Source organism: Lissotriton helveticus, chromosome 8, assembly GCF_964261635.1.
Source record: "Lissotriton helveticus chromosome 8, aLisHel1.1, whole genome shotgun sequence".
Classification (NCBI taxonomy): domain Eukaryota; kingdom Metazoa; phylum Chordata; class Amphibia; order Caudata; family Salamandridae; genus Lissotriton; species Lissotriton helveticus.
The window spans coordinates 1,288,198,239-1,288,225,058 of record NC_136069.1 but is presented as its reverse complement, the minus strand read 5'-3'; the positions used below and the strand labels follow the sequence as shown (position 1 = coordinate 1,288,225,058).

The following is a 26,820-nucleotide window of genomic DNA, read 5'->3' as shown; positions in this document are numbered from 1 at the left end:
GAATTAAAATGGAGTTGAATCAGTAAATCTGTTTGGTTCTCCTCCCAATACACAACTAACAGCATTCTTCACCTGGAAATGTTATATATAAGGGCAGGGCAGCGGGGGCAGCTGGGGGAAGCTCACATGAGAAGGCCAACCTAACTTTGTTCACTCGCCTTTAGGCATTGTGGACATGGTTACCAATAATGCTGCAGCCATCAAACACAACTATTCTAGGGGAAGATGGAGCTTGGCAAGGTATTCTGATCTCGTGGGGGGAAAATATTTTAAGTATTACATAATTTGGCAGAAATGGCCCGACAAGGTTTATTCAATAAGATTGCCAAGTGCTTTGGGTTCGCTTTTTTTCTGCAGAACATATGGCTATATGGGAGTGCCCTTCTTATTATGTACTTGCTTAAAAGATTATGGTCCAGATGAACAAGGTTGTTGTGGGTGCAAATGGGTTTTAGACCCGCTTGTGCCCGCAAAAAAACAGTGGCCCATGTACTAATCCTATTTTGCGAGTCGCAAATCAATTTGTGACTCTCAAAATAGGATTGCGATTCGGAAGGGGCATTCCAAGGGCATCCCTTCCTAATAGGGACTTCTTAAGCTATGTAAGAATGTTTTGCGACCGCAATTGCGGATGCAAAACACTCGCAGTTTACCACCCTACTCAGAAGGGAGGTAAAGCACTTGCAAATAAGCAGTCCCAGATACGGAGGTCTGCTGACCCCAGCAGGCCACCATCCTTGGGAGTGCCAGCCATTCCCAATGAGGTCGCAAATTGCGACAGCCTCATTATTATGAATGAGGCTTGCAATTTGCAACCCCATCGCTAACAGTGTTTTAGACACTGTTGTGCATCCCAATTTGCGAGTCGCCAGATTTAATGGACTCTGGGAGTGAAATCACTTTCTCTTTTATCAGCAAAGGGAACTCTAGTAAAGTCTCCCGGAGAGTCTGAGTCATTCTCTGAACAATTTCTTGAGTTATTAGTGTTCTGGCTAGGTGTAAAGTTACCAAATATTTCCAGTATCTTTTCTTGAAAGGAATTAGCTATCTTCCGGTGCAATAGTGTTAGGAGTGTCCAAACTAACCAGTTTTTTTTTTTACAGTTTTTAGGTCTCGTGACCTATCAATGCGCGCAAGCGCATTGAGGGAGCGAGAATTCAAGTGCTGAAAACAATCGTGAAACCAAGGGTTTCGTTCGTGCGGTTTTCATTAAGTTCACGTGAATCACGTGAGCAAACAAGCACGCGCATTCACGGCCGCACAGCACATCAAAGGGCTTCGCCCAGCGTGCGCTCTGCGGCTTCTCCTCCCCTAATTAGCAGCTTCTCCCATGTCTCTCCGGCTTCCCTCCGGCCATTTGCCACACTCCTTGCCTCTGTCTTGCCTCCCCCTCCATTCTCCTCCCCTCGCTCGCATTCCCGCCCCCCACCGGGCTCTGCTCACAACAGGCAATCCCCCTTGTTTTTAATTGTTTCCTGCTTTCTTTGGTGCTTGTTTAAATGTCTATGTATGATCCACCCATCTGACATTTCTCCTATCCTTCGTTCAGGTGTTACTCTTTCCCTTCCCTTTGGTTGCTTTCTTCCTTGTTTTGTTAATGTCGCACTTTTGTAATGTTATGTTTTCGTGTCCGGTACATTAGTAAAAATATGGTTTATGTTGCACTTGTGCTGTCCGCTACATTGGAAGTGCCCGGACACATCCTGTGAGGCAGATGAGTTCTTTAAGTGTCCGACTGGCATGCTGCTGAGGCTTCCTGCTTGATAGTACAGAGATGCACAACGCTGCACGTGGTTGCTTTGCTCATGCAGGAACTTCAACGGGTAACAAGCTGCCGTGTTGGGTAAATTGGACGCCACACAATCCTTCATCATTCATTTTTGAAACCCTGAGTATTTCATAATTTGCGGTCCGGATGCCAAAAAGTGTAGTGGAGAGACTAGAATCAAAACGTCGCGGAAGCAAATCAAGTTTATTAGGGAAGAAAACAAGCACTGGCGTTGCCAATAGGTCTCGCATTAGGAAAGTTTAACCTATTGGTATTGTAAATGACATAAACTTTCCTAATGCGAGACCTATTGGCAACGCCAGTGCTTGTTTCTTTTGTAATGTTTTTTCCAGAATTTTTTGCCGATTAAATTTTCTCAGTAAAATACTCCGATTTATTTTTAACAATCAGCTACATATAATTAAATAGAAGTTGTTTATATTCTGCTAGATGGGCTGATGCGGCTATAGCTTTCAGGGTGGGCACAATGTCAGACTATATTGTGTTCTGAGCTTTGTTCATTCAATTGTACCTTCAAACAGCTTTACTTAAAACATGCGAGGGAGATAGGTACCCTGGTACTAGGTAAGCTTTGATTGATTAGTTGAAATACTTTTTAAGGACAAGAAGTTAAGCATTACCACACCAAAGAAAGCATAACATCTATAAAGGGTGACACCTTACAGAATAGTGTTTTTTTAACATTTGTATAGCCCTTACTCCTCTAATATGTGGCACGGAAGCTCTTACACACACTTATAGCAAGCTGCTCCGTGTAGGGTGTTGTTTTTATTTTGAGCTTATATGGGAAGTGTTTTCAAATCATGTGTGGGACAAAGCAAGTGGTAGTGTGATCGGTGACGGTATCAGAGATAGACACAAAATTATATTTATTATAGGTACTAACCAAATCAGGCTTGATCCTGCTCCAATTGGAATAGTCCGGCCCAAATTATCAAGCCAGCTCCTCTCTGATCAGCAATACAAGCTACCCAATACCAGTTGTGTCCTAGTTGGGGCTCTTCAGTACAGTTCTGTGTGGCTCCAGTGGCACAGTGAATAGGGAACACATGTCTGGGCTTAACCTTTGCACAAACGGCGTCATACTAAAGTCATCACAAAAACAAAAAATGGGTGGGATGCTTGAATTAATCTCATGATCTAGTAATCACTCAGGTTCTTATCCGAGTCATTGTTTTTTTCCCCCTCGGCCTCTTCAGATTAGACCCGGCCACTTGCAAATCACCCTTGATTCTGCTCTAATGGGAACAATCCAGCCCATTTGGGTGGCATGTTAGAAGAGGAATGATGGACTAGAATGTGGGCATGAGCGACTGCTTGAGGCTAAGATTAATTCAAGCATTCTCTCCATCACCTTGCTCTTGATGGAGTTGACGTCATAAGCGTGACAGGTCTGCCCAGACATGGGTCCTGAGCTCACTGTGCCAGAGGACTCAAGCTACACTCTACTGACAAGTCCCAAGTTGGATTTAACCGGTCTGGGGTTGCGTGTAGCCGCGTCTGGAGGGAGGCTTGCATGGCAGTTCAGGACAGACTGTTCCCATGAGGAGCATGTTCAGTACTGATCTGCATAAGGCAGGGGGGCATTTACCACAGCGGGCAAGAAATGATGGAACAGAATGCAGCCTGTGCAATTGCCAGTGGCTAAGATTAATTCAAGAATTCCATCCATCACCTTGATGTTGTTGCAAAGTGTGATATCGACACAACTGGCAGAATCAACTCACTAGCCCACAATTGTGGGGGTCAGCAAACTTGACAGAGGATGGAGAACAGAGCTGATCCCACCAACCAACACCATCTTATATGTCGAAGAGGACTGAGTAGGTTCTGAGTTAATGGTTGACTATATTGCCACGGGTTGATCAGGTATTGGAGTCTGATGTGTTAGGCAATACAGAACTATTCCAGAGCCAACATGTGAACAGTGTCCCCCTTATTGACTGAGAAGGAAGCTTAAAGGCAGTTATACATGGGCATTGCTTTATTATGATAGTGTGGGTCAGATCGATGTTACTCTGTGATAAAGAAGAAAGCAAACTAAGTGGAGAAAATGAGAGAACTGAAAACTCTGCACTGCAGGAGATGTTAATGGTAGAGAGGGAGAAACGGGTGCACCTGGTGAAGCGGCTGCATTGCCTATATTAATAGGCATACATGACCAAGACCCACAACTTGCACAATAAAGCTGGTTATGTCATGTGTTCTATACGGGCCCATTGTGGTTTTCCCTAACTGTGCACGGGACAGGCCACATTAGCTTTGCACATGTCACTAGATAAACACGTTTGCTTTTCTGCCACATTGTATTTTCATACAGATCCTGCAGTTGTTTTCTCATTCTGTTTTTTTCTGGGATTTAGTCTGAACATCAGATAAGGTCAAACAACAATGTCCCTTGTTATTGTGTTCTGGTCAGACACTCACACCTAGACACAACACCGAAATTCAGCTGTTGTTTATGAACATGTAAACCTTGTCATATTAGTATGCCCGCAATGTAACACACAGAAAGAGACAGATATTTCCTGAGAGAAGATCACTACTGTATCTGAGATGCAGAATGTCCATCTGAGTATGCTATGGTATGGGGTCCGCTACTAAGCCCCGAGATCTTTGCTGCATAATCAGTTTGCTTCTACAGAAGGGGACGGGGTTAGGCTATTCCGTCTTATAATATGACAGGGCTTTTCATAATATAGTTTATTGACAATGCTGATGGGATTTTTGCTAGGCAGTTATATTCAGATTGTGGCACGTGTAATGCATTCTAGAGCACGAAAGTTTAAATAATCATGTTAAACTTCCTTTGTGACCCTGCACATCCCGCTGTAGGAAGGAGCCTCTTCCATGAATTCAGTTACATTGTTCCGAATCGGGGCCAACAAGGAGTCCTTGATAGATTGAAAATCTGCTGTTTTTAATCCCCTGATATCATTTTCTAGACACAACAGCCTCCCACAGTTAGCCTTAAGCACACCAGATTGCTTTGCAATGCCAGCCCCAAGTATTACCACTTTGAAAGCATCCCACACCGTGGAGGCTGACCTGAAGGACCCTTATTATATGCAAAATATTCCACTATCTCCCTGAAATTTCCTCACGGAATGCCGTGTCCCTTAGTGCTCCTAGAGGTAGGCACCAGCTGAAAGGGCAAGCGGCTGCCTGTGGAATTAGCAATTCCTGCTTGACTGGGGTATGATCCGAGAGGTATCGGGGCAAATGCGTAACACCCACAGACCAAGTATGGACGCTGTGAGAGACTAGCCAGTAGTCAGTTCTAGAAAATACATTTAGGTGCGCCGTAAGGCAAGTGCCCTCCTTTGTAGCAGCATGTTTGTGACTCCAAACATCCTGTAGGCATTTATCATGTATAACCGTGTGTAAGATACGTGCAACATTAGGGTGTGGGTGTCTTGAGGTACTGGAGTGATCCAGTTGCCGCCTAGTGCCTAGTTTTCATGGCAGTCATTTTACGGTTTGACTGAATGTCACCAGTGCTTTAAATGGGCAGGTACTATCAGGTACAGAATATCTGTTGTTAGAAATTGGGTTTCTGGTTGGCTAGGGTATACACCTAAGCCAGGCAGAACCCACCAAAATAGTCAGAGTAACGGAATTACACACGTAAGATAACCCATGCTAAGCTTTTGCACAACACACAAAATACACCACCAAAGGGATTCCACACATGGTTATATAAAAATATTCTCTTATATTGTATATAAAACATATAGACCAATATTACATAAATCAGCCTCCATGTACCAACTGGGCAATCGTCATGAGCATAACAGTTAGTGCACCAAGTCACTATCTATAGGTTGCACATCATAAAATCCAGCATCAAAAGTCATTACTGTGCATATCATACAGTTCCTTAACATAGCATTTATAGCCAGACAGTAAATACGTTTCTAGATTGCATGTACAATGAACTGCGCCTGCTATCGGGAAGAGTGTTCTACTGAGTTCAGCAGAAGCAGGCAAATGGCATCAATCACAATTACGAATGAATTGCAGGGAAGAGAAAACTGACAAAATCCGAACCTTGGGATTAGTACCTCTGTACTATTCGTACCTGAGAACACCATCCCAGTGCATGGGCGATAATTTGCATGCCTGGGCCGGTGGGCCGGTGCGCCCGTACCTCGCAGTAAAATGTGGCTCAATGGAAACAAGCACAAAGCCCCAGGTAGAATTTCTGAGAGGGAGAGAGGCAGAACACTAATGCAGAGTTGAGATCCCTTCCTCCGGTTTCCGGGGCGAGAGGTGCAAGGGCCTTTGAATCTCGCTCCACGTCGGCCTGGTGCAGCAGGGGGACTCCTGCTTCCCTCTGTAAGCGTCTGCACTTAGGCTTTTCTGGCGGCTGCAGCACTCATTGCTATTCCTTGCTCTGTGCGGGACCACCACGGGTTCTTCAGTGGTTGCCGGGACAACAACAGGGTTCTTTTGCATTGGCTCCTGCCAGGCGGCCTCGCCCTGCTGATTTTCAGACCTTCTCCCAGCCCACGGCCTGACGACATGGCACGTCAGGAGGTGGCGTTACTGAATGACGGAGCTGAAGTGGGCACGAAGAATTGGTGATCAAGGAAGTGCAACAGAGTATCCCACCGATACAAGCCCAGGGAGGCTTTTTCAAAGAAAATATAGCACCAGGTGTTTTCAGAAAAAGCATACAAGCTCTTCAGAAAAGCGCAAGGACGTTCAAATAAGCACAAGGAAGGAAGACATCGATGTCCCTGAGTCTTCCAAAACTGGAGGTCAGCATACACAGGCCCTTGGAGATTTCTTCACAAGCAGGATGGCACAGCAGGGAAAAAAGAGCAAGCCCTTTTCCTCCACCACCGACAGAAGCAACAACTGCAGGCCATCTCACAACTCAAACAGAAAAGGCAGTGCTCCTTGTGCAGCTCTTCTTCTTGGCGGGGTCCTCTTGTTTTTAGAAGTGAATCTAAAATCTTGTCATTTTAGGTCCAGTACTTATACCCCATTTTCTCATTGTTCTCTTTGTGACAAGGGTCTCAGAGTCCAGTTCAAACCTGTCCTGGTCTCCTTGGTCCAGCATGAATGCAGGAGGTGGAGACAGCATTTTGAAAAGGAGATGCAGCCTATTCAGGTGCTAGTGAAAACCCCTCCCACCACTCTAAATGCAAACAAGGTATATTCAGATTAGCGATGAGTCACCCAGGCAAGGCAGGGCACACCTCAACCCTCCTTGGGACTGCCTAGAGTGAATGCACATACCCAGCTCCTGTCACCCCAAAACCAGACGGTACATGCACAACAGGTAGGGGCACACAGGATGGTTAAACAAGTAAATGTTCTTTTCAAACACAGGATTGAAAAAACATCTTTACTAAAAGGTGTGTTATTAAATTCTGAGTTCAGAGAGCCTAAACTCCATTTCTCCATCTTGTCCCAATTGCAAGTTACACGTGTAAAATGTTACAATGCAGTCCCAATAAGCCTATGGGACAGAAAGCCCTTCCACAGTGAAATAATAAATACACAGTATTTCACTATCAGGACATGTCAGCCACACCAGGACATGTCCTACCTTTCACCTACACTGCGCCCTGCCCATTGGGGTACCTTGGGCCTACCTTAGGGGTGCATTACATGTAAGAAAATGGGAAGGTTCAGGCCTGGCAAGTGAGTGCACTTGCCACGTAAACATGGCAGTTTAAAACTGCACTTGCAATGACTACAGTGGTAGGTCTGAGACATATTCACAGGGCTACTCGTGTGGGAGGCACAACCAGTGCTGCAAGCCCACTAGTAGCATTTGATTTACAGGCCATGGTACACTCAGTGCACTTTACTAGGGACTTACCAGGAAAGCAAATAAGTCAATTGTGGATAACAAGTCAGATTCACAATGTATACAGGGAGCTCTTGCACTTTGACACTGATCAGAAGTGGTAAAGTGCCCAGAGAATCTTAAGCAGCAACACAAAATCCAGTATACAGTAAAAAATGCAGGCGGCAGAGGCAAAAAGTCAGGGGAAACCACGCCAAGGAAGCCAAGTCTAACACCTGTGCTTCTTTAATTTGAAGGGAGAGTTTCAGCACCATAATATTTTTTTCACAACACAATATTTAAAGTTTACTATGCGTTTCTTCTTGTGAAGTTGATATTGCGCATTCTGAATAGACTTGTTGGATTTAATTTTAATTCCAGTGAAGAAAAGGTTCCTTCAGCAGAGGATTTGGCCCAAAACCCCTGAGGTTTAAAAAGTGAATTTTATCAGTTTTTTTTTAGTTACCCAGTTATGTCTAGCTGATCTATAGGACTGTTTTAGTTAGAGACAGTTCTCCAGAGGTATTCCAAATATACATCAACTAAAATACTTAGAAGGGTTGTGGGTCAGCACCTCTCCCTTGAAATGGCATTTGCATTCAAGGTCGTTCTACAAGCAGCATACATCAAATGCTTTGTTTGACAAGTTAGTCATATTTTGGGCCAACTCGCTGTCTAGCTAGTTAGGAGTTTTGGGTGTTGGGCTTTGTGGACCATTGCATTCTGTGCCATTACTGTATGAGTCCACATCTGGGATAGATGTGGTAGAAATAAAATAATGTTTTTGGCTACCACTACCTGCATTGCCTGCCAGCCCTCCATGGAGCCGGGAGCTCTTGTTGGTGGTGAGGCTGGAGAAAGTACTCAGAACCTGATCTTGCATGACTTGAGTTGTTCTGTGCTAGAGCACAAAATATGACTGTAAGTTCTATTTCAGCATTCGTTCAAAGAATTTCGCTATATTCCTTTACATTTTCTAAAACCTACTGGACGTGAAAAAGACAGTGTTTCAGATCAGAACTACATGCTACATAAAATAAAATATTCATTTAATATTAAACTTAGTAAACAGTAGAAATTGGTGATTTTATTCGTATTTTCCACGATTGATTTAACCAGACATTTAACACTGTAGTTTACTGAATCCACGTATTAATAGTGTTAGTATAAGGAAATTACTACTACGATATGCTGCCAAGATTTCACCATGCAAATCAGTAATCATGCTTTGTATGTCTGCTCTAATTGTTATCATGCTTTGTATGTCTGCTCTAATTGCTAAGAGATAAACAAGATCTTAACAGGGTCAGAATCCTTTGCCTAGCATTATGGGTTGGCCTACATTATTAGGGTGTGGGCAAAAAATATCTCACAAAATACAGAATAGGCGAAATCCACATTTTGTCAGTTTGGAGAGAGGAGTTTTGCTAGAAAATAGCAAAATTCCACCCAAGTTCGCTCCACAGGCGAATTCAAGAGATAGGTAGATTTTGTAGGGGGATTTATGTAAATTGTGGTTGAGGAAACACCTCCTCAAACTGTCGATGAACCAGTCAGTTCCGGTGGTTGTCACTAGCTATCTTTTCATTAGTGAGAACCACATGAAATGTCCTTTGTTTGCGGACCTTTATATTTCACCCAGCATCGACTCACCTGGGATACCCTGATGATCGTGTTCGGTAGGCGTGGGGGTGGTCGCTGGTGCTTCATGCTCCCCAGGTCTCCTCTACCAGCAGGTTAGCAGCTAGCAGAACATACAGGCCGGTCTGTCACTGAGACAGGCTGCATTGTCTTCCGCCAGCGTCACAACACACGCCGCTTCCGGGCAGGGAGGAGCCGTCTGGTTGAGCTAGTCACGCAAGAGGCGTGGCCATTATTATCAAAAGCACTGTCTGGTCTGAATTTTACATGCTGGGCGACCCTGTCCTTCTATCAGTGGCCGGTCGGCCTCGCTCTGCACAGAGTGACTTTCGCCCGCCGAGTAAACCGGCCTTAGGCTGACTGAGTGTACACTCCGCCTAACGCAGGGTTTGAGGCGCAGTCCTCAGTCCAGAGCCACTCGGCCAGCCTGCGCGTCACTGGCGCGTCTTTCTACTGTTTACCCCCCTCTTCCTGGTTGCGCACACCTCTGTTCCAAGTTAGGCTATCATGTTTGTGGTGGGTTTAACTAGCACCTATGCCCCCTCCGTCACTCGTACAGTTATCGCTCCGCGGGAGAATGCTGTCGATTCCACCAGCGAGCCACACTTCTGAAACCTAAATGTACGTGATTTAAGCTGCCAAATGCAAAGACGGACGCCGTGTTTTTAATTTTCGTTGTCAGGTCAGTGTCTTTATTTAGCAAGTACTCTCAGGTTCTGGGCGCCTGGTTTCATTTGAAAGGGAATATCTGCACTTCTCAGTGTGGGGTTCAGTACTTTTAGTAGTAGACAGAGTACTGACACTTCTCGGTAACTCGCAGTTACTCTGGGGCAACGAGTACCTACTTTTATTTAATTCCATCACCCTCTGGGCAGGGGAATTATGCTTCAAGGGAAACGACAATAATGCGACAAGGAGTACCAAATTATGTGTCCAGAAAAGGCAGATCGTACAGAATAAATGCAGATCATTTTGTGGTACTATTACGTTGTCACTTTTACACCTTTTAACGCTGTCTGGGCAAATATTTAAAATCACCAGTATCAGTTTGACAACCATTAACGGCAATACGAAAAAGAAAGATGATGAGTCAACCCTTTCGAAGGTTACGTCGCCGCTTTTTTAAAAATAATCTTTTTTGTCTCTGAGGTAGATTTTTTTTTTTTGGGGGGGGGGGGGGGTTAAAATCTTCAAACTATGAGGCAAAGGCGTCCAACCCATAAGGATGCAGAAAATGCTGTAGCAGCAGAAACGTTGCCATCAACTCTCTACTCTCAAGCGCCAAGAATAAAAGTCAAAGCATTAACTTCTAACATAAAACATGAGAAGGAAGGAAACACTCTTTTTAAAAAAAAATTCCCTTTATACTCATTGTGAATGAAATGAAATGAAAGCAGATTTATATCACGCAGACTCAGCCCATCGGGCATCAAGGCGCCTAACCAGAAAATTATGTATTTTCATGTCCAAAGAGTTGAATTACTGGTAGGCTTTCTTGAAACACCATGTTTTTAGGGCCTTTTTAAAAAGGGGCAGAGAGGTTAGGGACTTAAGTTCCAGTGGAAGTGCATTCCACAGACGCGGGGCAACTGTGGAAAATGCTCTTCCTCCCCATCTGGACTTCTTAGTCCGAGGGATCACCAACAGATTATGTTGTGATGAACGTAAACATCTGCTAGGGGTATAGCCAAAAAGAAGGGATCCCAGCCCATCAGAGGTTCCAGCTTTCAGAGCCCTGTGCACAAGACAGATGATCTTAAAGGAGATACGATGCTCTATGGGAAGCCAGTGGAGGCTCTTTCTGGCTAGTGTCGCAGAGGAGGAGCGGGGAATGTCTAATACAAATCTTGCGGCCACGTTTTGTACTGTTTGGAGGCGCTGGATCAGTCCCTTGTTAATCTCTGCATATAGTGAGTTGCAGTAATCCAATCTTGACCGACCAGCGCAACTACTGTCTGTTTCCTAGCCTGGGGAGAAAGGTAGTGCACTATTCGTCGGAGAATTTTGATGATTCCCCAGAAAGTAGCCACCGTTCTGTTGACCTGAAGGGTCATTGCCAATGAGGTGTCAAAGATAAGAAAGATGTTGAAATTTGCACCTTCCAACTGAGTGGCACAGTGTGTATTTTCAATGTCTTTTCCTCGATCCCGGACACTATTTCATCCCTCCGCCCGCGCACTGAAGTCACTCCGAGCTTGAAGTGTCCAACATTTTTTGTGCCCCCAGCACATTCCGAGAGCGGCAAGTGTCTGTGGGGTTCGGGAGTGCTCCCGTTCAACAGCAAGTGGAATTGGCACTTACTCAATTTCTTTCCTTAATAGTGCTTAGCTGCGGGGCTGATTGAGGGCCTTTGTGAAAGTATTCGTGTTAATCGCAGCGCCGCCATGTTATGCAATTAGCATGAATACTATCTCAAAGGCCCTCAAACAGCCCCGCAGCTACGCACTATTAGGAAAAGGAATGCAGCAAATCTAAAGCAGGGTGTGTGCTTTCAGACTCTGTAAGCATACGTCATGTTTGAGACTCTGCATTTCTTTTATTAATGGTGCACAGCTGCGGGGCTGATTGTGGGCCTTTGAAATAGTATTCATGTTAATTGCAGCGCACACGGGCGCTGCAATTAACATGAATACTATCTTCAGGAGGTAAGGGCACTTTGATGCTTTTCGCTCTTCCAGCCTGGCTCTTTGGAGCTTTTGTGTCTGGTTTCCTTCTGTGCGAGCTGTGGGTCCGCGCTCTGATGTTTGCTAGTTTCAGTCACATTTACAGGCAGGGAGATCTGTAGCCGATCCAGGGAAGCCACCTGCTCTCTGGGAGATCTGGCAGTCGCCGTGCGCTGCAGTAGTTTGGGGGGGGGGGCAGTGCAGCCTGGTGGTCTTGTGTTCTTGAACTTCAACTAAGGGGAGAGGGGGGCAGGGTACCTGTAAAGTGGCACCTGCCTGTCTGTGCGCTGTGCCAGGGTACGCCTGCTATACATACAGTCTGCGGGAAGGCAGACATCTAGAGGCAGCCACTGAGCCAGGGGCTCAGCCCCTCCCCACTGTGCTAGCGCTACTGCAAGGTCCGAATCCCACAGAATGTAATGGGGCCACACGCGCTCGAGACATGTTTTAGACCAGCCTGTTCAGGCTTAGGGAAATGCATTTATCACGAGAACAGGGAAAGGACTGGCCTCGGTGTATATTATGTGAGTATGTGTGCATGTGAGAGTGTGTAAATGTGCGTGCCTGTGTACATGTGTCTGAGTGTGCCTCTGTATGTCTTTGTTTGTCAGTGTGTGTGTGTGCACTTGCGTGTGAGTGCGTATATGTGTGCTTGTGTGAGCATGTCTGTGTGCCTCTCTAGTATGTACGTGCTTTTCTCCTCTTCCAGGATGCGCTGTTTCCTCTCACTTTTTAAGGTACATTTTTATTTAGTGTCCCATTAATCTGTGCGTTCTTACTGCCTGCAATCAATACCTGCTTTCTCTCATCCTTTCTATAGCTCTCCTCTCCTTTGCTCCGTTCTCTCTCTTAACTATCCTTCTTCCCAGGCATGCCTCCTATGCCTCTTTCCCCACACCATTGTCCCTGTCCATCTCCCACGAAACCCCTTCTTATTCCTCCTTCTTCAGCCTCCGAGTGAGGCTCGCAGTGGAAGACTAATAGGGCCATATTGTTGGGACTGTGCTCATATACTACACCTCAATTTTATGCCTTGCACATGACCCCCCCGTTCCACTCGGTCCATCCTCCCCCTCCAGTGCACCTCACCCAGCTGCTCTTGGGCCCACACCCCTCCCGGAAGAGGTGCTTCCTATCCCGCAGTGAAGGGGCAAGCTGGCACTCTGTGAACAGGACTGGCAACAGAGCTGGTTCGTGCCCGTGGACACCAGATCGGCCTCAGCCTCTGGGTGGGCACGTGTGAGGGGCATGGGAGTGATTTGTACCACTCTGTTCTTTCTACCAAGTTTATGTAGTGATGAACTAATCCTTAATGATCGATCCCTAATGTGCACCACATGCACCCAATGTCTCAGAATCCCTAATGGGGAAAGAAAGCCTTCATCTAAGTGGGGTAAACCGGGGTAAGTGTGTCCTGCTTCGATTTTTCACCCTAGGCTACAGCTGTTGTACCTACAGCAATGGCACAAATTATTACACTTAAACACTCGACCCTTCTTTTCAGCGAGAGGATTTCTGACTCACTCACCTATTACGTGATTTACTGTCAGCTCATTAACTCAAGCGATCCCTGGACCCCTCGACCCCGCCCAGTCCCTTCAAGGTGCAAACAAGTCATGTGTCCATGTGAGGGGTGGTGGGGAGCACCGCTCTTTCATGATATGGTGTTGGATCCAGGGTGGGATTTTGGGGGGGTCTAGTCTGGGCACAGACAGGAAGTCCGCTCTCCCCTTCCTCCGCTGTTTCATGTCAACCCACTGCCCATTCTGTGCCACCATCAGATCAACACGTTCTGTATCTCCTTCACGTGCCCAGCAACGACGGGGGTGCAGGGTAACTGTTTGGTGGCGATGCTTCCTGGTCCACTCAACATCCCTTTATGGGACACAATACCAATTTCTGTCACATGAGAAGGGTGGTATTGTTTTGCTTTGTAATAACATACATCATTGACAAAAATCATCGACAATCTGCTAGCCAGGTACACTTCGTTATGCTTCGACCCCCGCCCTACCCCCAATACTCCGCTAATGTTATGAAGCTCTGTGGTTATACTGAATAAGCAGCTACCTATGTTATATGCCATCTCTTCTTTAAAGTAATAACTGCACTTTCACAATTGCTTTATTAACCTCCTTGTTTTCTTAAATGTACTTGAAAATGCAGCATTTGCCCACTCTTTTCTCAAAATGTTTTCGCCATCACAAAAGACAAGTAGTTACCATCTTTTTCACATTGAAAACTGCAAAACCTTCTTGCTGTTTTAGTCTTTAAAAGTAATTCCAAATGAAAGTCAAAGGGAGCTTATCTGAAAACTACAGAGGAGTTGCTTTAATAGAGGTGGTATTAACAGCTGCTTGGTGGGAGGGGGGAGAGTGTCCACACAGATCCCGCCCGGGTCCTGTGAGGATATTTGTGCAGTGTGTGCCCTGCTTGTCCTGTGCAACCCCCTCCTTCACCAGAGAAGAACAACTCTGTGATAACTCAGAGTCCCTTTCAGCTCTGGACAGGGAGGTATTAGAGAGAAGCTGGTCTTATCTGCCAGAGAAGGATAGCTTCTCGAAGTGCAGGCGGTGCATAGGTGTCCCTGAAACGGGAACATTTACTGTATTTATGTCGGGGGCGAAGCTACCAGAGGTGCAGTGACACTAGCACACAGGGCTGGGAAGGGCTCAGCGCCAGCTGTGGGTATTATTTTACTCTTTACTTTGGGGTCCCGGCACACCTACTCGTGCAGATATCCGCATCACCTGTGACTGTGCACCCTGGCGAGACAAGGCACCGAAGAATGCCCAGCCAAAAGGGGGTGGGGAGGACGCACAGCACTGAGATGACAGACACACACATAACACAAGTGCAGTGGAGTGGCAGGCTGAAAGCGCCTTCTCTGGGATCTGTGGGTGGGAGTATGAGACATCAGGCCTCACCCTCAGCTCCTCTTCTTTAATCCTATAAACTCCTACTGTCTCAATGCCACACTCCGGTGTTGCTAACCGCCTCGGCCATAGTGAGGCGTCACAAGCAGCATCGCTGAGCAGGGCAGCTCTGGGCCTTCAGCATAAAGAAGACACACAGCAAAAAACAAGCTGCGCATGTGCAATACTTCAGTTCTGCTGTGTATCCCCTTCCCTGGTCTGCTATGGCATTATACTGTGCATAGACAAAACCCAACATTCAGACATTCCTCTGCCTGCACATATTGTTGTATTTAAAGTACAACACTTTACAAATCTGCATATCCCCCTCAGCATTCCTGTGGATGCACACATTTTTGTATTTAAAGTTGAACCTTTCTTTACAAACCTGCATTCCCCTCATCGTTCCTGTGCATGCAGGAGCCCTTACATTGGGCCCTCCCAGATGGAAGCCTGCTTTCCGAGGTTACCTGTTTACACCCGAGCTGCTGCCGGTGCACGGCCTGTGGGTTCGAGCAGCTCCCTACCCTCTTCTCACGTTGGACCTGGGATCCTTGGGGCGCATGGTCGAGGCACACCTGTCAGTGCCTGACACCAGACAGGGCTACTGGGGGCTTGTGCGCAAGTCACATGCTTTTATCAATGAGTTTGTACAGCGTTCACCAGGAACCCTCTTGAAGGCAGACATGCGCAGTACAGCGCTTCCCGCGCTCGGCCTCATAACATCAGAGCTGAGTAATCGGACAGGACGTAAAATGCTTACTTGAAACAATGACGCAAGCAGGAAGCCCCTTGTTCCATTCTCTAGCGTCCCACCTATAGCATTGTATGCCCAACATTAGCTGCACTGCTGTAAATTCAGCCCCAACACTCATGATCACTGACTCATATTACACAGGCATTGTCATGGTGTTAACAATGCGTAATTAAGGCATTATAGTGTGCTGTTGCGGACCACACCTAATGCGTGCTACTTGGCAGGGATGGATATTCATATTGTTCTCGGTGCACATAGCTGTGGTTGCAGCGCACCAAGACCTTACACTGCCGCACATAGAGAAAAAAAATTAGAGGGAACATTGGATACCACCCAACCCTTTCATGCAGGATTTGGAGGTTTGGGCCCCAATCTTGACCACCCTTATCAACCTTGCAGTGATGGCTGATCCCCCTTACTCATGGACAATGTCCATCAATGTTCCTGTTTTTAGGAAGGGGAACAGGGACAGTACTCACTGTTACAGGCCCATCTCGTTTCTTGACTCATTGGTTGTTAGAAATGGGATTTCTGGTTGTCTAGGGCAAGTACCTAAGCCTGGCAGAAACCACCACTCTAGTCAGGGCAAGGGAGTTACACACCCCAAAAAAAACCTCCTCACCCCCTTGGTAGCTTGGCACTAGTAGTCAGGCTTATCCCAGAGGCAATGTGTAAAGCTTTTGCGCAACACACACACAACAGCGACACACTAGGCACACCACAGAAGAAACTCCATACAAGCTTATATACGAAATAGCCTTTGTATTACTCATAAACACATTAGATCCTAATCACAAATATATACTGTGCCACCTGACACTAGACAATACTTTACAGGGGACTTATATACAGGACAGGGTCAATCGGCCCACTGTGATAACCATTAGAATCACAAGTAGTAAACATAAACCATTCATCCCAGGGGATATCACGGCTCTAAGGATTACGGTAATGAGTATATTACATTATGCATTAGCATTAGGCATAAATAAATTAGGTATAAACCATCCTAGGCATATGTCCTACATTCGCAATGCACCTCAGTAGCACTTAGCATAGACACAATATGCAAAATAACATTAGGCATAAACACGTTATGCGCCACATTAGGGCCTTGCGCCCTACCAGCACCTCAGGTGCTCACAAGCCACTGGCCTGACTCGGAGGTCCATCTGGGACTTCCCCGCCATGCCCTATGTCTAATTAGTCATGGCGCAAAGCTGCCACTGCAGCAGGGTGCAGGCCCAACAGGCTGGAACCAGAAGTGGGGGGAGAGGGTGCTACTCACCCCAGTCTTTCTTGAGACATAAAACAATACCCCCTCAATGTTGCAGCTGCCTGCAATCTGGCGGTGCAGCTGGGTGCACAACCCAGGCGCAAACAGTGTCTTGGGAGCCCCTCCTTTCCGGGACTCCTTTCCTCACAAGTGCTCCACTGGCCTGTACTCCCATGGGGCGAGGATGCAAAAGAGGTGCCCCCATCATCAAAGCTACATGCAATCTGGTGGTTTAGCTGTAAGAATGCAAGATAAATCTGCACCAACAGTGCTCAGCTTCCTTCTCGCTCTCCGGCTCCACTTCCTTCTAGGACCCGGGACGTGGCAGGACTACAGCAGGGAGGCCATGAGGCTCCGGTCCCTCCTTAAGTGCTTACACAAGTGGGGTAGGCTCCCACCTGGATCTCCGGCTCGGCGGCGTCCCACCATCGGGTGCGGGCCACGCACACAACCAGTCTTTCTCCTGCCTGGCTTCTGGCCACGTTGGGCACAATCGGCTTCTCCCGCCGGCCCCGCCTACAATCAGGCACTTGCCTGACTTCCGCTTGCGTTGTTGCTTGGGCAATCCCCGCCTGGTATTCCCTGCCGCTGGGCTCTTCCTTAGGCAACACAGAGCAAGCCTCATCCTGGGCACTACCCACGGGTTCTCTCCTCCACACGGGAGCCCCGCCCTTGCCCGCCGCACTTAGGAACGTTGAGCCCACTTCTAGGTCTCAAAGGTAAAGAAGTGAAAACGCTTCAGCACGCGCTCTCCGCCAATCACCCTCCTCAAGTCTGGGCAGTGCCCTCCTCGTGTTGAGTGCGCTCTTCAGGGCACTTTGTCCAAAGTCATTAGGGGCAGACCTGGGCACAGGCAGGACAGCACGTAGGGACCCCCCGGAAGCAGCAGCTGGGTCCCACGGCGGTTCCTCCTTGCCCAGCCGTCCTGCAGCAACGCAGCTCCAAGAAGGTACACGTACGCACACCTTTCATGGGGTCATAGCCCCAATATTTATACCATGTTTGTCTTTGTTCTCACCCCCGGCACAGACCTAGACCCGGTCAAAACCAGTTCTGGGGGGCATTCCAACCTTTGTTTACAGGGCACAAAACCCCTCATTGTCAGAGTAGGTCCTGGCCCCACGCACCCCACAGGGGGCGAAGCCAGCATTGTACAAGGCAGGCACGGACCTATTCAGGTTCAGGGACTACTCCTCCCACTACTCCAAATGCAGATCTGCCCATTCAGCCTAGCGCTGACTCACCCAGCCCCTCTGGAGGCACACACTTCACCAGCCCCTGTCACTCCAGAGCCAGACGTGCAATACACATCAGGCAGGCACAAAGACACCTAGCACACAGAAATGCTAACTTCTAAAAGTGGCATTTCTAAAATAGTGATAATAAATCTGCGTACACCACCACGCAGCATTTATTATTACTATTCCCAACATACCAAACTTGACCACGCTGCTCCTCTCATATTAGAAATTACCACTCAAACACTTATCAGGGAATCTCCAATGCATTCCTATGAGAGGGCAACCTCACAGCAGTGAGAAACCTAAATGGCTGTTTGTCACTACCAGGACATGACACACAATTAAGGTACATCTCCTACCTTTTACCTACAATGCACCCTATCCATAGGGCTAGCTGGGGCCTACCTTAGGGGTGACTGATATGTAGAAAAAGGGGGGTCACAGACATGGCACCTACTTTATGTGCTACGTCATAGCAACAGTAAACTGCGCGCACAGGCCCTGCAATAGCAGAGGCCTGAGACAGGTTTGAAAGACTACTTTGGTGGGTGGCGCAATCGGCACTGCAAGCCCACCAGTAGCATTTAATTTACTGGCCCTGGGTATCTGAGATACCGATTTGCAAGGGACTGACAGGTAAATTAAATACGTCAAACAGGTGTAGACCAATCTTACCATGTTTACCACAGAGAGCACACACACTTTACACTGGACAGCATTGCTAAAGTGCCCAGAGTCCTAAAACCACCAACACTAGGTCAGAAAAAAGACTAGGAGGAAGGCAAAAAGTTCAGGAATGACCTTGCAAAATGGGCCAAGTCCAACAGTGGTCAAGGTGGTGGGGCATATTGTTCAGGAGAGGCTATCTAATTGGTCTGAATTTAATAATAGTTTATTTGAAGTCCAGTAGGGACTGTCAACAATAGATCAATGCCTGAACTTCTACTTAGTCCTTAGCGAATACACCATTGCTCGTCCCAGTTCCATCCGCCTGGCATTCAGGGATCTCTTATCGGGCGTTTGAGCGTGTTAGTATATCTAAGCTCTGGCAGATGATGCAATCTATGAAGTTGGACTGGGACATTGTTTTATTTTTGAGACATCTCCATAGAGATTCTGTGGCTGTGGTACGCTATTCCAAAGATTTAACGCCTTAACCGCGGCCGTTTTTTCGGTGCGGGCGTTCTGAAGACTGGGCGGGGCCCTGTCTGCCGTTGGCCGACGGCAGCACTACGACGACAGCACGCAAGGGGTTAAAGGATATACAAGGTTTTTAAAGTCCAAGGAGGGGTGTGGCAGGGATGTATCCTGGCCCCTTTTCTTTTTACGCTATACATTAAAAAACTGAGGCAAGTTTTAGCTAATCTTAAGGTAGATTGCCCACAGGTGTGGAAGCGTTGCCTACCAGCCTTATAATACGCAGAAGATGCAGTTTTTAATGGCGAGAACTGATAGGGGTCTACAGTCTCTGTTCAAATCCTTTGTCCACTTCATGGAAGAATTAGATCTTTCGGTGAATGACAAAAAATCATACGTGATGGCTGTTGGCCCACCCTTTTAACCCCTTCGCTGCTAGGCCTTTTCCCCTCCTGTGCTGAGGCTTTTTTTGGCGTTTTGGAGTAGTGCGCGCTTAGGCCCTTGTAACTTTTTGACCACATAAGGTATCCACGCCAAATTTGCGTCCTTTTCTTCCAACATCATGTGGATTCTAAAGGCGCCCTGGGTTTGTGGATTCCCTTGGAGGGGGCCCAGAAATTAACCAAAATATAGTGATTTTTTTGTTTTTTTCAGAAAAATGGGAAAAACGGGCTGCAAATGAAAGCCTCTGGGTGTTTCCCTGAAAATGGTATCACAAAAAGGTTTGTGGGGCTGAAATCTCCGTTTTCTCAGCTTTCAGGGAATGACAGACTTTTGTCAGAGAACCGAAATTTTTCACTCAGTTTTGGCATTTTTCTGGGACATAGCCTATTTTTGCTATTTTTAGAGCTTTCCACCTCCTTCCAGTTAATGGTAGAAATGAGTTTGAAAGCAATAATGGATCCTGGAAAGCTTTACATTTTCGAAAAGTAGACAAAATTCTGAATTCAGAAAGGGGTCATTTGTCTAAATCCATGAAGGTTTCGTTATAGAAACTAACAGTTAGATATTGGAATATTTGAAATTTTGTTGAAAAAAACAGCCTTTTGTCTCAACGTTTTCACCTATAACTTTTTCTAATTTTGACAGCTCTTGGAAAGCAATATACCGTTACATCCGTTAGACCTTCCTGGTTGTGGGGATATATAGGACTTGTAGTTTCACCAAGAACCCAACGAACCCAGATCCAAAAACTGAGCAGCAACTTGCAATGGTATTTTTTCATTTACTGGGTATAGTGCACTTTGTCTTGGAAAATGTATACATGGAATAATCTGTATGAAAGACACCTATGTATTTCTGAATTGGGTACAAATTATAGACTTCAGAAACAGTATATAATTGCACATTTTCAAAGTTGGGAATACTCATACTAGCATGAGAATTATTGGTCATTTTTCATAAAGATTTTTTTTTTACACAATGTCTTTCATTCAAAGGGAGAAATGCATGAAAGCTCAATTGGTAATAACAGTTGATTTACAAATCTGAATTACCCCAAGTGTCCCGATAAAAACGGTACCTCACTTGTGTGGGTCGGCCTTGTGCCTGCGACAGGAAACGGCGGAAAATGCAACGTGGTCACACCTAAATTTAGCAGTTACAAATTGACCCTTTTTTGGCAAAGTGCCTACCTGTAGTTTTTGCACCCTAGCTCTGCCGGCACCTAGGGAAACCTAGCAAACCTATACATTTTTGAAAAGTAGACACCCAGGGGAATTCAGGATGGGGTGACTCGACTGCCTACCACCAGGTTTTGTTACCCAGAATCCCTTGCAAAGCTAAGTTTTTCACAAAATAAACACATTTTCCTCACATTTCTGTGGTGGAAAGTTCTGGAATCTGCGTGAATCAACAAATTTCCACCCACCCAGCGTGCCCCCAGGTCTCCCGAAAAAAATGGTACCTCACTTGTGTGGGTAGGCATAGTGGCTGCGACATGAAACAGCGCAAAACGCAGCATGGTCGCACCTCAATTTCCCAGTGAAATTTAGCACGATTCGGACAAAAAGACTACCTTTTGTTTTTGCGCCGTAGCTCTGCCAGCACCTAGGGAAACCTAGCAAACCTATACATTTTTAAAAACTAGACACCCAGGGCAATTCAGCATGGGGTGACTCGTCTGCCCACCCCCAGGTTTTGTTACCCAGAATCCCTTGCAAACATAAAAATTTTAACAAAAAAACACATTTTCCTCACATTTCTGTGGTGGAAAGTTCTGGAATCTGCGTGGATCAACAAATTTCCACCCACCCAGCGTGCCCCCAGGTCTCCCGAAAAAAATGGTACCTCACTTGCGTGGGTAGGCATAGTGGCTGCGACATGAAACAGCGCAAAACGCAGCATGGTCGCACCTCAATTTCCCAGTGAAATTTAGCACGATTCGGACAAAAAGACTACCTTTTGTTTTTGCGCCGTAGCTCTGCCAGCACCTAGGGAAACCTAGCAAACCTATACATTTTTGAAAACTAGACACCCAGGGCAATTCAGGATGGGGTGACTCGCCTGCCTACCCCCAGGTTTTGTTACCCAGAATCCCTTGAAAACATAAAAATTTGACCAAAAAAACACATTTTCCTCACATTTCTGTGGTGGAAAGTTCTGGAATCTGCGTGGATCAACAAATTTTCACTCACCCAGCGTGGCCCCAGGTCTCCCAAAAAAAATGGTACCTCACTTGCGTGGGTAGGCATAGTGGCTGCGACATGAAACAGCGCAAAACGCAGCATGGTCGCACCTCAATTTCCCAGTGAAATTTAGCACGATTCGGACAAAAAGACTACCTTTTGTTTTTGCGCCGTAGCTCTGCCAGCACCTAGGGAAACCTAGCAAACCTATACATTTTTTAAAACTAGACACCCAGGGGAATTCAGGATGGGGTGACTCGCCTGCCTACCCACAGGTTTTGTTACCCAGAATCCCTTGCAAACATAAAAATTTGACCAAAAAAACACATTTTCCTCACATTTCTGTGGTGGAAAGTTCTGGAATCTGCGTGGATGAACAAATTTCCACCCACCCAGCGTGCCCCCAGGTCTCCCAAAAAAAATGGTACCTCACTTGCGTGGGTAGGCATAGTGGCTGCGACATGAAACAGCGCAAAACGCAGCATGGTCGCACCTCAATTTCCCAGTGAAATTTAGCACGATTCGGACAAAAAGACTACCTTTTGTTTTTGCGCCGTAGCTCTGCCAGCACCTAGGGAAACCTAGCAAACCTATACATTTTTGAAAACTAGACACCCAGGGCAATTCAGGATGGGGTGACTCGCCTGCCCACCCCCAGGTTTTGTTACCCAGAATCCCTTGCAAACATAAAAATTTGACCAAAAAAACACATTTTCCTCACATTTCTGTGGTGGAAAGTTCTGGAATCTGCGTGGATCAACAAATTTCCACCCACCCAGCGTGCCCCCAGGTCTCCCGAAAAAAATGGTACCTCACTTGCGTGGGTAGGCATAGTGGCTGCGACATGAAACAGCGCAAAACGCAGCATGGTCGCACCTCAATTTCCCAGTGAAATTTAGCACGATTCGGACAAAAAGACTACCTTTTGTTTTTGCGCCGTAGCTCTGCCAGCACCTAGGGAAACCTAGCAAACCTATAAATTTTTGAAAACTAGACACCCAGGGGAATTCAGGATGGGGTGACTCGCCTGCCTACCCCCAGGTTTTGTTACCCAGAATCCCTTGAAAACATAAAAATTTGACCCAAAAAACACATTTTCCTCACATTTCTGTGGTGGAAAGTTCTGGAATCTGCGTGGATCAACAAATTTCCACCCACCCAGCGTGCCCCCAGGTCTCCCGAAAAAAATGGTACCTCACTTGCGTGGGTAGGCTTAGTGGCTGTGACATGAAACAGCGCAAAACGCAGCATGGTCGCACCTCAATTTCCCAGTGAAATTTAGCACGATTCGGACAAAAAGACTACCTTTTGTTTTTGCGCCGTAGCTCTGCCAGCACCTAGGGAAACCTAGCAACCCTATACATTTTTGAAAACTAGACACCCAGGGGAATTCAGGATGGGGTGACTCGCCTGCCTACCCCCAGGTTTTGTTACCCAGAATCCCTTGAAAACATAAAAATTTGACCAAAAAAACACATTTTCCTCACATTTCTGTGGTGGAAAGTTCTGGAATCTGCGTGGATCAACAAATTTCCACCCACCCAGCGTGGCCCCAGGTCTCCCAAAAAAAATGGTACCTCAGTTGCGTGGGTAGGCATAGTGGCTGCGACATGAAACAGCGCAAAACACAGCATGGTCGCACCTCAATTTCCCAGTGAAATTTAGCACGATTCGGACAAAAAGACTACCTTTTGTTTTTGCGCCGTAGCTCTGCCAGCACCTAGGGAAACCTAGCAAACCTATACATTTTTGAAAACTAGACACCCAGGGGAATTCAGGATGGGGTGACTCGCCTGCCTACCCCCAGGTTTTGTTACCCAGAATCCCTTGAAAACATAACAATTTGACCAAAAAAACACATTTTCCTCACATTTCTGTGGTGGAAAGTTCTGGAATCTGCGTGGATCAACAAATTTCCACCCACCCAGCGTGGCCCCAGGTCTCCCAAAAACAATGGTACCTCACTTGCGTGGGTAGGAATAGTGGCTGCGACATGAAACAGCGCAAAACGCAGCATGGTCGCACCTCAATTTCCCAGTGAAATTTAGCACGATTCGGACAAAAAGACTACCTTTTGTTTTTGCGCCGTAGCTCTGCCAGCACCTAGGGAAACCTAGCAAACCTATACATTTTTGAAAACTAGACACCCAGGGAAATTCAGGATGGGGTGACTCGCCTGCCTACCCCCAGGTTTTGTTACCCAGAATCCCTTGCAAACATAAACATTTGACCAAAAAAACACATTTTCCTCACATTTCTGTGGTGGAAAGTTCTGGAATCTGCGTGGATCAACAAATTTCCACCCACCCAGCGTTCCCCCAGGTCTCCTGAAAAAAATGGTACCTCACTTGCGTGGGTAAACATAGTGGCTGCAACAGGAAACGGTTCAAATTGTACGGTGGTGAATTTACATTACCTTATTGCAAAACTACCTTGATTTTGGGGGGGGGGGCATCTGAGTTTGTGGCCCGGGGCTCGGTTGTATTCTTTGCAAAGTAGCAAACCCAAACAGTTCTGAAAACTAGACACCCGGGGGAGTCCAGGGAGGTATGGCATGCATGGGTCCCCCAATGTTTTCCTACCCAGAACTCTCTGCAAACCTTAAAATTAGGTAAAAATTGCACTTTTCCAAACTTTTTGGCCTGGGATCGCCGGGCCGGCAAAAAAGTCATACCACCCTGCGTTCCCCTTGTTCTCCCGAGTAAAAGGATACCTCACTTGTGTGGGTGCCCCAAAGCAGAATACGCCAAAAATGAATTTTGAAAAAAGTAGTTTTTACTCATATTTACGTTTTACAAATTAAGCACCCCAGCCTAAGTCACATGCCTTTGGCCCACCCACACAAGTGAGGTATCATTTTACTCGGGAGAACAAGGGAAACACTGGGAGGTAGGACATTTGTTCCGGCAGCGAGATCCCACCCAAAAAAGTATGGAAAAATGGTTTTTTTGACCAAAATTTCAGGTTTGCAGGGGTTTCTGGGTAGGAAAACATTGGGGGACCCACGCATGCCATACCACCCTGGACTCCCCCGGGTGTCTAGTTCTCAGAACTGTTTGGGTTTGGTAGTTTCCAAAGATGCCTGCCAAGCCCCGGGCCAAAAGCTCAGGTGACCCCCTCAAAAAATAAGATTATTTGGCTAAAGGTAATGTTTTCGTCTCCACAGTATGAATTGGGCCTTTTCCTAAAGCAGCCGCTATGCCTACCCACGCAAGTGAGGTACCATTTTTATCGGGAGACCTTGGGGAACGCTGGGTGGGAGGTAATTTGTGTGTGCCCAGTGATGCCACGCTTTCCCACACTAAAACGTGTGAAAAAACTGATTTTTTTCCATGCAAAAAATGAGGTTTGCAAGGGATTCTGGGTAAAGGAACGTTGGAGGATCCACGCAAGCCATACCTCCTTGGAAGCCCCCGGTTGTCTACTTTTCAGAAATGTGTGGGATTGGTAGGTTTCCCTAGATGGCTGTCTCGCACGGGGCCAAAAACCCAGGTAACCCCTCTTGCAAAAGCTGGTGGACTTAGGGGTTACCTGGGTTTCTGGCCCCGTGCGAGACAGCCATCTATGGAAACCTACCAAACCCACACATTTCTGAAAATTAGACACCCGGGCGCTTCCAAGGAGGTATGGCTTGCGTGGATCCGCCAACATTCCTTTACCCAGAATCCCTTGCAAACCTCAATTTTAGCAGAAAAAAATCAATTTTTTCACACGTTGTAGTCTGGGAAAGCGTGGCATCACTGGGCTCACACAAATTACCTCCCACCCAGCATTCCCCCAGGTCTCCCGATAAAAACGGTACCTCACTTGCGTGGGTAGCCATAGTGGCTGCAACAGGAAAAGGTCCAAATCTAACAGTGGTGAATATAAAATACCCTGAAGCAATATAACTTTGATTTTTTGGGGGGGAGGCACCTGAGTTTTTGGCCCGGGGTGGGTGGTATTCTTTGGAAAGTAGCAAACCCAAACAGTTCTGAAAACTAGACACCCGGGAGAGTCCAGGGAGGTATGGCATGTGTGGGTCCACCAATGTTTTCCTACCCAGAACTCCTTGCAAACCTTAAAAATAGGTAAAAATAGCACTTTTCCAAACATTTTGGCGTGGGATCGCCGTGCCGGCAAAAAAGTCCTACCACCCTGCGCTCCCCTTGTTCTCCCAAGTAAAAGGATACCACACCTTAACAGAGTTACTCAAAAGTCAAACATTCAAGCACGGCTATCTATTCCTCAAAGACACACACATACAGGTTGGATTTGGCACGAGGGCGAGTGATGGTTCAGTACATAAAATTTTATTAACAAGATATTTCAAAAAAATGAAATGCTCTGTCAATAAATAAATGCATAAAAACTGAACCAGTGACTCGCAACTCGTGAGCTGTAAAGCCACGACAAGGCACCAACCGTTTTACAGGCCATTCACGCACCTTTCATACCTGATACAAACCAGACCATTGACACCATCCGAATGGAAAAGCAACACATAACAACAATCACAATAAGGGGCAAGGTACACCCTACTGCAGAAATAGAAAAAAAACAATTATTACTGCACACCCATCTAATCCGCAAGCACACACACATACTGGTTGGATTTGGCACGAGGGTGAGTGATGATTTAGTACATACAATTGGATACACAAGTAATTTCATCAAAAATGAAATACACTGCGTATAATTGAAAGTATGATAAACTGAACCACTGACTCGCAGCTCGTGAGCTGTAAAGCCACGTCAAGGCACCAACCTCTTTACAGGCCATTCATACACCTTTCGTACGCGTGACACATACATAACATTCACACCGCCAGCCGCGGACCCATCACATTTCAACACTCACACCAGCAAACAGCGCCATTCAAGGGCCCATCACTTTCACACGCCCACATTTCTGACACTGCAACTACACAAAATGATGGACTGTGTGGAGTGTCACTCAACTAGCAGTGTGTGTAGTGACCAACAGAAAGT

General features: G+C 46.5%; 2 protein-coding genes across 3 annotated transcripts in view; one reads left to right on the top strand and one right to left on the bottom strand.

Annotated features, from left to right (window-relative positions):
• The window catches only part of ABHD13 (abhydrolase domain containing 13), a 133,489-nt gene extending 124,105 nt beyond the window's left edge, over positions 1-9,384 (bottom strand). Inside the window, exon 1 of the mRNA XM_078658253.1 lies at positions 9,246-9,384. The gene's annotated coding sequence lies outside the window, so the exon portion shown is untranslated. The remainder of the gene's footprint in view (positions 1-9,245) is intronic.
• A 116-nt stretch (positions 9,385-9,500) lies between these two features.
• LIG4 (DNA ligase 4) overlaps positions 9,501-26,820 on the top strand; it is a 76,754-nt gene continuing 59,434 nt past the window's right edge. The window contains exon 1 of one of the 2 annotated variants that reach the window (XM_078658251.1): positions 9,501-9,915. The gene's annotated coding sequence lies outside the window, so the exon portion shown is untranslated. The remainder of the gene's footprint in view (positions 9,916-26,820) is intronic. The other variant, XM_078658252.1, reaches the window with a different exon arrangement.